Below are 12024 nucleotides of genomic sequence, written 5' to 3'. Positions count from 1 at the left end.
CAGTACTGCCACAGATTACACAAACAGTACTGCCACAGATTACACAGACAGTACTGCCACAGATTACACAGACAGTACTGCCACAGATTAAACAGACAGTACTGCCACAGATTACACAGACAGTACTGACACAGATTACACAGACAGTACTGACACAGATTACACAGACAGTACTGCCACAGATTACACAGACAGTACTGCCACAGATTACACAGACAGTACTGCCACAGATTACACAGACAGTACTGCCACAGATTACACAGACAGTACTGCCACAGATTACACAGACAGTACTGCCACAGATTACACAGACAGTACTGCCACAGATTACACAGACAGTACTGCCACAGATTACACAGACAGTACTGCCACAGATTACACAGACAGTACTGACACAGATTACACAGACAGTACTGACACAGATTACACAGACAGTACTGCCACAGATTAAACAGACAGTACTGCCACAGATTACACAGACAGTACTGACACAGATTACACAGACAGTACTGCCACAGATTACACAGACAGTACTGCCACAGATTACACAGACAGTACTGCCACAGATTACACAGACAGTACTGACACAGATTACACAGACAGTACTGACACAGATTACACAGACAGTACTGCCACAGATTACACAGACAGTACTGCCACAGATTAAACAGACAGTACTGCCACAGATTACACAGACAGTACTAACACAGATTACACAGACAGTACTGCCACAGATTACACAGACAGTACTGCCACAGATTACACAGACCGTACTGACACAGAGGAAATAAACTGTTGTTTTGCAGCACAACAATTTAGGGTTGGAGTCAATTCCATTTCAATTCCAGTCAATTCATGAAGTACACTGACATTTCTAATTCCAATTCTCGTCAATGCTTTTCAAAGTGGAATTGGAATTTTGTTTACTTTCTGAATTGACCTCAACACTGCTACTATTCCTCTTCTGCTTGACCTGCTGTAGACTTTACATTTGTGAGAGCAGAGTGGACGGACTAAACGCCTTGGATAGACACAATCGAATCGGAACCCTGTGACGACGACGACGACAGTCGAGTCGTACACAATTATATCACAGAGAACCTGAGCGATGTGAACGTGGACGTCATATCACGCTTTACAATCAGTTAATATTAACAACATCTGTACACAGTCAAACTGAAATAGAACGTAACCACCACATCTGCTCTACAGGAGGTGTGTTCATTAGGGAACACTGTTTCAAAGCGTAGCAAAAAAGTTTGGCAAAAGAAAACAAAACAAAAAAAACAAAAAAAAAAACGAGTGTTTCTTGTTGGACAATTCCAGGTAGTCCCTTACCGTTTCAGTGTACTTTATTCCGTTTGGTACATGATGAATATGACCCTGGAATGTAAGGTAAGGCGGAAGTCATGACAGTCTCTAACCCAGATAGTTAGTGGCTATTTGGCAACCGTTTTCTGGACAAAATGACCGCTCAGTGGAGTTCTCCTTGGTTCCGAACCAATCATGTTTCTTACTTAAACATAACCCAACCCATAACCCTAACCTTTCGTGGAATTACTTGCATTTCTTGCCTAAACTGAACTAACCACATTTGTTTGTGCCCCCTTAGAACAAGATGGGATAAGAAAAACTCCATTCTGCGAGTGAAGGCATGGGGTGGGGTCTGACCACAGCTTCCCCTCTGTAACGTTGTTAGACACTTGATCTAGTTCATTGGTCAGCTCATTCTTAACTGAAATCCGCAGGATTATAAATGCACTTTAAAAAAAAAACATCTCTTAATTAATTATAAAGGCTATAGAATATCAAGATGTGAATTCCAAAATTGTCTTTCATTCAGGTAATCAATAAGTATTGTCTCACAAAGCGTTATGATAAAAGTATTAATCTCACTTGACAATATTCAATGATCAATATTATACAATAACGTGCCACAGTGAACAAGAGTCCTACATATAAAAATACTGTTCAATACAAAGTGGTCCATTTGTCATTTAAGTTGAAAAATTAAAGAACAAATCAGGATGTAGGTAAAGTTAAAGTCTAACCTCTCAGGTTAAAGTCTAACCTCTCAAGTTAAAGTCTAACCTCTCAGGTTAAAGTCTAACCTCTTCAGTGTCAAGCGACGTGTATGCGGTAGAGAAGTCAAATGCAGGACACTGAGCGGCGGACAACGTTCTTTACTGAATACAGTAAGAATAACGTACAAAACAACAAACCTCCAAAACAGAGAGGAAAAACACAACGACCCGTGCATACAAGGAACTGCCGGAATGACAAACGAACAATCACACACAAAATAACCAAATGAGAGACATGGGTAAATATAGGGAGTACAATCCAACATAATGTGAAACAGGTGTACACAATAAAGACCAAACAAGACAAACACAGAAACATCGATCGGCAGCAGCTAGTACTCCGGGGACGACGAACGCCGAAGCCTGCCCGAGCTAGGAGGAGGAGCAGCCTCGGCTGAATCCGTGACAGTACCCCCCCTTGACGCGCGGATCCAGCCGTGCGGGCCAGGAGGACGCGGAGCAGGGCGAGTCGGATGACTCCGGTGAAAATCCCTCAACAGGGAGGGATCTAGGATGTCCCTCCTAGGGACCCAGCACCGTTCCTCCGGACCGTACCCCTCCCACTCCACAAGATACTGCAGACCCCCCATCCGACGCCTCGAATCCACGATGGAACGGACTGAGTACGCCGGAGCCCCCTCGATGTCTAGTGGGGGCGGAGGAGCCTCTCGTATCTCATTCTCCTGGAGTGGACCAGCTACCACCGGCCTGAGGAGAGACACATGGAACGAGGGGTTAATGCGGTAATTAATGGGCAGTTGTAACCTATAACATACCTCGTTCAATCTCCTCAGGACTTTAAATGGCCCCACAAACCGCCGACCCAGCTTCCGGCAGGGCAGGCGAAGGGGCAGGTTTCGGGTCGAGAGCCAGACCCGATCTCCCGGTGCATACACTGGAGCCTCACTGCGGTGGCGATCGGCGCTCGCCTTTTGCCGTCTGATTGCCCGCTGCAGATGGATATGTGCAGCGTTCCAGGTTTCCTCCGAGCGCCGAAACCACTCATCCACCGCAGGGGCTTCGATCTGGCTCTGATGCCAGGGTGCCAGGACCGGCTGATAACCCAGCACACACTGAAAAGGCGTAAGATTAGTGGAGGAGTGGCGGAGTGAGTTTTGGGCTATCTCTGCCCAGGGGATATACCCCGACCACTCCTCCTGCCGGTCCTGGCAATAGGACCTCAGAAACCTACCCACATCCTGGTTGACTCTCTCCACCTGCCCATTACTCTCAGGGTGAAAACCCGAGGTAAGGCTAACCGAGACCCCCAAACGTTCCATAAACGCCCTCCAGACTCTAGACGTGAACTGGGGACCCCGATCAGACACTATATCCTCAGGCACCCCGTAGTGCCGGAAGACGTGAGTAAACAGGGCGTCGGCCGTTTGTAGGGCTGTAGGGAGACCTGGCATAGGAATGAAAAAACAAACCTCCAAAACAGAGAGGAAAAACACAACGACCCGTACATACAAGGAACTGCCAGAATGACAAACGAACAATCACACACAAAATAACCAAATGAGAGACATGGGTAAATATAGGGAGTACAATCCAACATAATGGGAAACAGGTGTACACAATAAAGACCAAACAAGACAAACACCGAAACATCGATCGGCAGCAGCTAGTACTCCGGGGACGACGAACGCCGAAGCCTGCCCGAGCAAGGAGGAGGAGCAGCCTCGGCTGAATCCGTGACAGTCAGGTTAAAGTCTAACCTCTCATGTTAAAGTCTAACCTCTCAGGTTAAAGTCTAACCTCTCAGGTTAAAGTCTAACCTCTCATGTTAAAGTCTAACCTCTCATGTTAAAGTCTAACCTCTCATGTTAAAGTCTAACCTCTCAGGTTAAAGTCTAACCTCTCAGGTTAAAGTCTAACCTCTCAGGTTAAAGTCTAACCTCTCGTGTTAAAGTCTAACCCCTCATGTTAAAGTCTAGACAATACTTTTGCATTCATGAAAGATGGCTGATTAAAATCTCAGATGTAAAGAGTTAGAGTAGTAGATTGGGCTCCCGAGTGGGGCAGCGGTCTAAGGCACTGCATCTCAGTGCTTGAGGCGTCACTACAGATCGCCTGGTTCGATTCCAGGCTGTATCACAACCGGCCGTGATTGGGAGTCCCATAGGGCGGCGCACAATTGGCCCAGCGTCGTCCGGGTTTGGCCAGTGTAGGCCGTCATTGTAAATAAGAATTTGTTCTTAACTGGCTTGCCTAGTTAAATAAAGTTAAAAATAAAAATAGGTGCACATCAAATCTATCACATTAATTCCTGATCCATCGTTAGAGCACTACTTATACAGTTGAAGTCGTAAGTTTACATACACCTTAGCCAAATATATTTAAACTCAGTTTTTCACAATTCCTGACATTTAATCCTAGTAAGAATTCCCTGATTTAGGTCAGTTAGGATCACCACTTTATTTTAAGAACGTGAAATGTCAGAATAATAGTAGAGAGAATGATTTATTTCAGCTTTTATTTCTTTCATCACATTCCCAATGGGTCAGAAGTTTTACATACATTTAATTAGTATTTGGTAGCATTGCCTTTAAATTGTTTAACTTGGGTCAAATGTTTTGGGTAGCCTTCCACAAGCTTCCCACAATAAGTTGGGTGAATTTTGGCCCATTCCTCCTGACAGAGCTGGTGTAACTGAGTCAGGTTTGTAGGCCTCCTTGATTGCACACGCTTTTTCAGTTCTGCCCACAAATGTTCTATAGGATTGAGGTCAGGGCTTTGTGATGGCCACTCCAATACCTTGACTTTGTTGTCCTTACGCCATTTTGCCACAACTTTGGAAGTATGCTTGGGGTCATTGTCCATTTTTGAAGACCCATTTGCGACCAAGCTTTAACTTCCTGACTGATGTCTTGAGATGTTGCTTCAATATATCCACATAATTTTCCTTCCTCATGATGCCATCTATTTTGTAAAGTGCACCAGTCCCTCCTGCAGCAAAGCACCCCCACAGCATGATGCTGCCACCCCCGTGCTTCACGGTTGGGATGGTGTTCTTCAGGTTGAAAGCATCAACCTTTTTCCTCCAAACATAACGATGGTCATTATGGGCAAACAGTTCAGACCAGAGGACATTTCTCCAAAAAGTACGATCTTTCTCCCCATGAGCAGTTGCAAACAGTAGTCTGGCTTTTTTATGGCAGTTTTGGAGCAGTGGCTTCTTCCTTGCTGAGCGGCCTTTCAGGTTATGTCGATATAGGACTCGTTTTACTGTGGATATAGATACTTTTGTACCCGTTTCCTCCTGCATCTTCACAAGGTCCTTTGCTGTTGTTCTGGGATTGATTTGCACTTTTCGCACCAAAGTACATTCATCTCTAGGAGACAGAATGCGTCTCCTTCCTGAGTGGTATGATGGATGCGTGGTCCCATGGTGTTTATACTTGCGTACTATTGTTTGTACAGATGAACACGGTACCTTCAGGTGTTTGGAAATTGCTCCCAAAGGATGAACCAGACTTGTGGAGGTCTACAATTGTTTTTCTGAGGTCTTGGCTGATTTCTTTTGATTGTCCCATGATGTCAAGCAAAGAGGCACTGAGTTTGAAGGTAGGCCTTGAAATACATCCACAGGTACACCTCCAATTGACTCAAATGATGTCAATTAGCCTATCAGAACCTACTAAAGCCATGACATCATTTTTTGGAATTTTCCAAGATGTTTAAAGGCACAATCAACTTAGTGTATGTAAACTTCTGACCCACTGGAATTGTGATACAGTGAATTATAAGTGAAATAATCAGTCTGTAAACAATTGTTGGAAAAATTACTTGTGTCATGCACAAAGTAGATGTCCTAACCAACTTGCCAAAACTATAGTTTGTTAACAATACATTTGTGGAGTGGTTGAAAAATGAGTTTTAATGACTCCAACCTAAGTGCATGTAAACTTCCGACTTCAACTGTAGATGGAAATAAGTGCAATCTGATATTGTAAAGAAATCCCAAATGAAAAAGACAGTTTTAACTACTCCATACAAACATGTTATAAAGACATGGTTTTACAGGAAATGAAATGAGACATTTAACTCAATGAAGAAATGCAACAAAGTGTAGACTGGTTATTTAAACAAATAAAATAAAGTGAAATATTGAGATGAGAGATATTCAGCTTGGTGGTTTGGTCCGTGGTGGTTTGGTCCTTGGTGGTTTGCATAACCGAGTGTATAAAACATTAGGAACACCTTCTCTTTCCATGACAGACTGACCAGGTGAATCCAGGTGAAAGCTATGATCCCTTATTGATGTCACCTGTTAAATCCACTTCAAATCAGTGTAGATGAAGGGGAGGAGACAGGTTAAAGTAGGATTTTTAAGCTCTGAGACAATTGAGACAGATTGTGTATGTGTACCATTCAGAGGGTGAATGGGCAAGGCAAAAGATTTAACCACCTAAGGTCGATGTCCACGCCCCTGTGGAAAATGAATTAGCATAATCATAATAAATAAATAAAAACGTATCAGTTTAAAGCTAGAGATGTGTTTTTTTTTTGTTGCATTGGATACATCTCAATTCATCGCATCCGCATATGTAACACTTCTGCATCTCGCGGTGAGAGGTGACGGAGCTAGAGCGGTCTTTGTCAGATCATGAGACATCCCGAAAAAAAATCGGTCTTCTCATAAAAATCATCTGTAGCGCACCGAACAGTTTGGCCTACAAAACAATTCCATATAGCTTAGTAGCAACCCCCCACCACCCTGGCTTACACTCGTATGTTGCAATGAGAAATGAATACACCCAATGACCATCCCACAAAAAAATGAAAAAGAAGTGTGACCATCCTTCCATCCCACAGACAGAGGTCACTCATTCACCACCAGCTACTCTGCTACAGTGTATCAATATCATACTGTATGTCCGTGGATGAACCTACAGTAGACACTGAGTGGACAAAACATTAGGAACACCTGCTCTTTCCATGACATAGACTGACCAGGTGAATCCAGGTGAAGGCTATGATCCCTTATTGATGTCACTTGTTAAATCCACTTCAATCAGTGTAGATGAAGGGGAGGAGACAGGTTAAAGAAGGATTTTTAAGCCTTGAGACAATTGAGACATGGATTGTGTATGTGTGCCATTCAGAGGGTGAATGGGCAAGACAAAATATTTAAGTGCCTGTGAACGGGGTTTTGGTAGTAGGTGCCAGGCGCACCGGTTTGTGCCAAGAACTGCAACGATGCTGGGTTTTTCACGCTCAACAGTTTCCCGTGTGTATTAAAATGGTCCACCACTCAAAGGACATCCAGCCAACTTGACACATCTGTGGGAAGCATTGGAGTCAACATGGGCCAGCATCCCTGTAGAATGCTTTCGACACCATGCCCCGGGCAAATTGAGGCTGTTCTGAGGGCAAAGGGGGAATGGGGAGGGGGGTGGGGGGGGGTATGTGTTCTTAATGGTTTGTACACTCAGTATTACCAGTCTACCAGTATTGTGTCAATCTATAGATGTGAGCACTGGAATGGAGAGAAGGGATGTGTCTCTAATGGCACCCTATTCCCTATATAATGGCACCCTATTCCCTATATAATGGCACCCTATTCCCTATATAATGGCACCCTATTCCCTATATAATGGCACCCTATTCCCTATATAATGGCACCCTATTCCCTATATAATGGCACCCTATTCCCTATATAATGGCACCCTATTCCCTATATAATGGCACCCTATACCCTATATAATGGCACCCTATTCCCTATATAATGGCACCCTATTCCCTATATAATGGCACCCTATTCCCTATATAATGGTACCCTATTCCCTATATAGTGCACTACTTTTGACCAGAGAATGGTACCCTATTCCCTATATAGTGCACTACTTTTGATCAGAGAATGGTACCCTATTCCCTATATAGTGCACTACTTTAGACCAGAGAATGGTACCCTATTCCCTATATAGTGCACTACTTTAGACCAGAGAATGGTACCCTATTCCCTATATAGTGCACTACTTTTGACCAGAGAATGGTACCCTATTCCCTATATAGTGCACTACTTTTGATCAGAGAATGGCACCCTATTCCCTATATAGTGCACTACTTTAGACCAGAGAATGGCACCCTATTCCCTATATAGTGCACTACTTTAGACCAGAGAATGGTACCCTATTCCCTATATAGTGCACTACTTTAGACCAGAGAATGGCACCCTATTCCCTATATAGTGCACTACTTTAGACCAGAGAATGGTACCCTATTCCTATATAGTGCACTACTTTAGACCAGAGAATGGTACCCTATTCCCTATATAGTGCACTACTTTAGACCAGAGAATGGCACCCTATTCCCTATATAGTGCACTACTTTAGACCAGAGAATGGTACCTATTCCCATATAGTGCACTACTTTAGACCAGAGAATGGCACCCTATTCCCTATATAGTGCACTACTTTAGACCAGAGAATGGCACCCTATTCCCTACATAGTGCACTACTTTTGACCAGAGAATGGCACCCTATTCCCTACATAGTGCACTACTTTAGACCAGAGAATGGTACCTATTCCTACATAGTGCACTACTTTAGACCAGAGAATGGCACCCTATTCCCTACATAGTGCACTACTTTAGACCAGAGAATGGCACCCTATTCCCTATATAGTGCACTACTTTAGACCAGAGAATGGCACCCTATTCCCTACATAGTGCACTACTTTTGACCAGAGAATGGCACCCTATTCCCTACATAGTGCACTACTTTAGACCAGAGAATGGTACCCTATTCCCTACATAGTGCACTACTTTAGACCAGAGAATGGCACCCTATTCCCTACATAGTGCACTACTTTAGACCAGAGAATGGTACCCTATTCCCTACATAGTGCACTACTTTAGACCAGAGAATGGTACCCTATTCCCTACATAGTGCACTACTTTAGACCAGAGAATGGCACCCTATTCCCTACATAGTGCACTACTTTAGACCAGAGAATGGCACCCTATTCCCTACATAGTGCACTACTTTAGACCAGAGAATGGCACCCTATTCCCTACATAGTGCACTACTTTAGACCAGAGAATGGCACCCTATTCCCTATGTAGTGCACTACTTTAGACCAGAGAATGGCACCCTATTCCCTATGTAGTGCACTACTTTAGACCAGAGAATGGCACCCTATTCCCTATGTAGTGCACTACTTTAGACCAGAGAATGGTACCCTATTCCCTACATAGTGCACTACTTTAGACCAGAGAATGGTACCCTATTCCCTATATAGTGCACTACTTTAGACCAGAGAATGGTACCCTATTCCCTACATAGTGCACTACTTTAGACCAGAGAATGGCACCCTATTCCCTACATAGTGCACTACTTTCGACCAGAGAATGGCACCCTATTCCCTATATAGTGCACTACTTTAGACCAGAGAATGGCACCCTATTCCCTATGTAGTGCACTACTTTTGGGCCCATCGGACTCTGTAGGGAATAGGGTGCTGTTTGGGACACAGCCAGGGATTATTTTTTCTATCTGTGTGATTCGTTGGTTAATCAACCAAACGCCATTAAAAACATCACTCCACTCCATATACACTGAACAAAAATAAACTCAGCAAAAAGGAGAAACGTCCCTTTTTCAGGACCCTGTCTTTCAAAGATAATTCTTAAAAATCCAAATAACTTAACATATCTTCATTGTAAGGGGTTTTAAACACTGTTTCCCATGCTTGTTCAATGAACCATAAACAATTAATGAACATGCACCTGTGGAACGGTCGTTAAGACACTAACAGCTTACAGACGGTAGGCAATTAAGGTCACAGTTATGAAAACTTAGGACACTAAAAGAGTCCTTTCTACTGACTCTGAAAAACACCAAAAGAAAGATGCCCAGGGTCCCTGCTCATCTGCGTGAACGTGCCTTAGGCATGCTGCAAGGAGGCATGAGGACTGCAGATGTGGCCAGGGCAATAAATTGCAATGTCCGTACTGTGAGACGCTTAAGACAGCGCTACAGGGAGACAGGACGGACAGCTGATCGTCCTCACAGTGGCAGACCACGTGTAACAACACCTGCACAGGATCGGTACATACACCTGCGGGACAGGTACAGGATGGCAACAACAACTGCCCGAGTTACACCAGGAACGCACAATCGCTCAGACTGTCCGCAATAGGCTGAGAGAGGCTGGACTGAGGGCTTGTAGGCCTGTTGTAAGGCAGGTCCTCACCAGAAACAACGTCGCCTATGGGCACAAACCCACCGTCGCTGGACCAGACAGGACTGGCAAAAAGTTATCTTCACTGATGAGTCGCAGTTTTGTCTCACCAAGGGTGATGGTCGGATTCACGTTTATCATCGAAGGAATGAGCGTTACACCGAGGCCTGTACTCTGGAGCAGGATTGATTTGGAGGTGGAGGGTCCGTCATGGTCTGGGTGGTGTGTCACAGCATCATCGGACTGAGCTTGCTGTCATTGCAGGCAATCTCAACGCTGTGCGTTACAGGGAAGACATCCTCCTCCCTCATGTGGTACCCTTCCTGCAGGCTCATCCTGACATGACCCTCCAGCATGACAATGCCACCAGCCATACTGCTCGCTCTGTGCGTGATTTCCTGCAAGACAGGAATGTCAGTGTTCTGCCATGGCCAGCGAAGAGCCCGGATCTCAATCCCATTGAGCACGTCTGGGACCTGTTGGATCGGAGGGTGAGGGCTAGGGCCATTCCCCCAAGAAATGTCCTGGAACTTGCAGGTGCCTTGGAGGAAGAGTAACATCTCACAGCAAGAATTGGCAAATCTGGTGCAGTCCATGAGGAGGAGATGCACTGCAGTACTTAATGCAGCTGGTGGCCACACCAGATACTGACTGTTACTTTTGATTTTGACCACCCCTTTGTTCAGGGACACATTATTCCATTTCTGTTAGTCACATGTCTGTGGAACTTGTTCAGTTTATGTCTGAGTTGTTGAATCTTGTTATGTTCATACAAATCTTTACACATGTTAAGTTTGTTGAAAATAAACACAGTTGACAGTGAGAGGACGTTTCTTTTTTTGCTGAGTTTATAAGATTTTACTGAGTTACAGCTCATATAAGGAAATCAGTCAATTTAAATAAATTCATTAGGCCCTAATCTATGGATTTCACATGACTGGGAATACAGATATGCATCTGTTGATCACAGATACCTTAAAAAAAAAAAGTAGGGGCGTGGAACCAGTTAGTTTCTGGTTTGACCACCATTTGCCTCATGCAGCATGACATTTCCTTCGCATAGAGTTAATCAGGCTGTTGATTGTGGCCTGTGGAATGTTGTCCCACTCCTCTCCAATGGCTGTGCGAAGTTGCTGGATACTGGCAGGAACTGAAACATTCTGTCGTACACGTCGATCCAGAGCATCCCGAACATGCTCAATGGGTGACATGTCTGGTGAGTATGCAGGCCATGGAAGAACTGGGACATTTTCAACTTCCAGGAATTGTGTACAGATCTTTGCGGCATGGGGCTGTGCATTATCATGCTGAAACATGAGGTGATGGCGGCGGATAAATTGCAAGACAAATGGGCCTCAGGATCTCGTCACGGTATCGCTCTGCATTCAAATTGCCATCGATAATGTAATTGTGTACGTTGTCTGTAGCTTATGCCTGCCCATACCATAACCCCACCATGGGGCACTCTGTTCACAACGTTGACATCAGCAAACCGCTCACCCACACAACACCATACACGCTGTCTGCCATCTGCCCGGTACAGTTGAAACCGGGATACATCCGTGAAGAACACACTTGTTCAGCGTGCCAGTGACGATCGAAGGTAAGCATTTTCCCACTGAAGTCGGTTACGATGTCAAACTGCAGTCAGGTCAAGACTCTGGTGAGGACGACGAGCACGTAGATTAGCTTCCCTGAGAAGGTTGTGCAAACCCACAGTTTCATCAGCTGTCCGGGTGGCTGGTCTTAGACG

Source organism: Coregonus clupeaformis, chromosome 30, assembly GCF_020615455.1.
Source record: "Coregonus clupeaformis isolate EN_2021a chromosome 30, ASM2061545v1, whole genome shotgun sequence".
In the NCBI taxonomy this organism is placed as follows: Eukaryota; Metazoa; Chordata; class Actinopteri; order Salmoniformes; family Salmonidae; genus Coregonus; species Coregonus clupeaformis.
The sequence above is the reverse complement of the archived record's forward strand: the minus strand, read 5'-3'. Positions refer to the sequence as shown.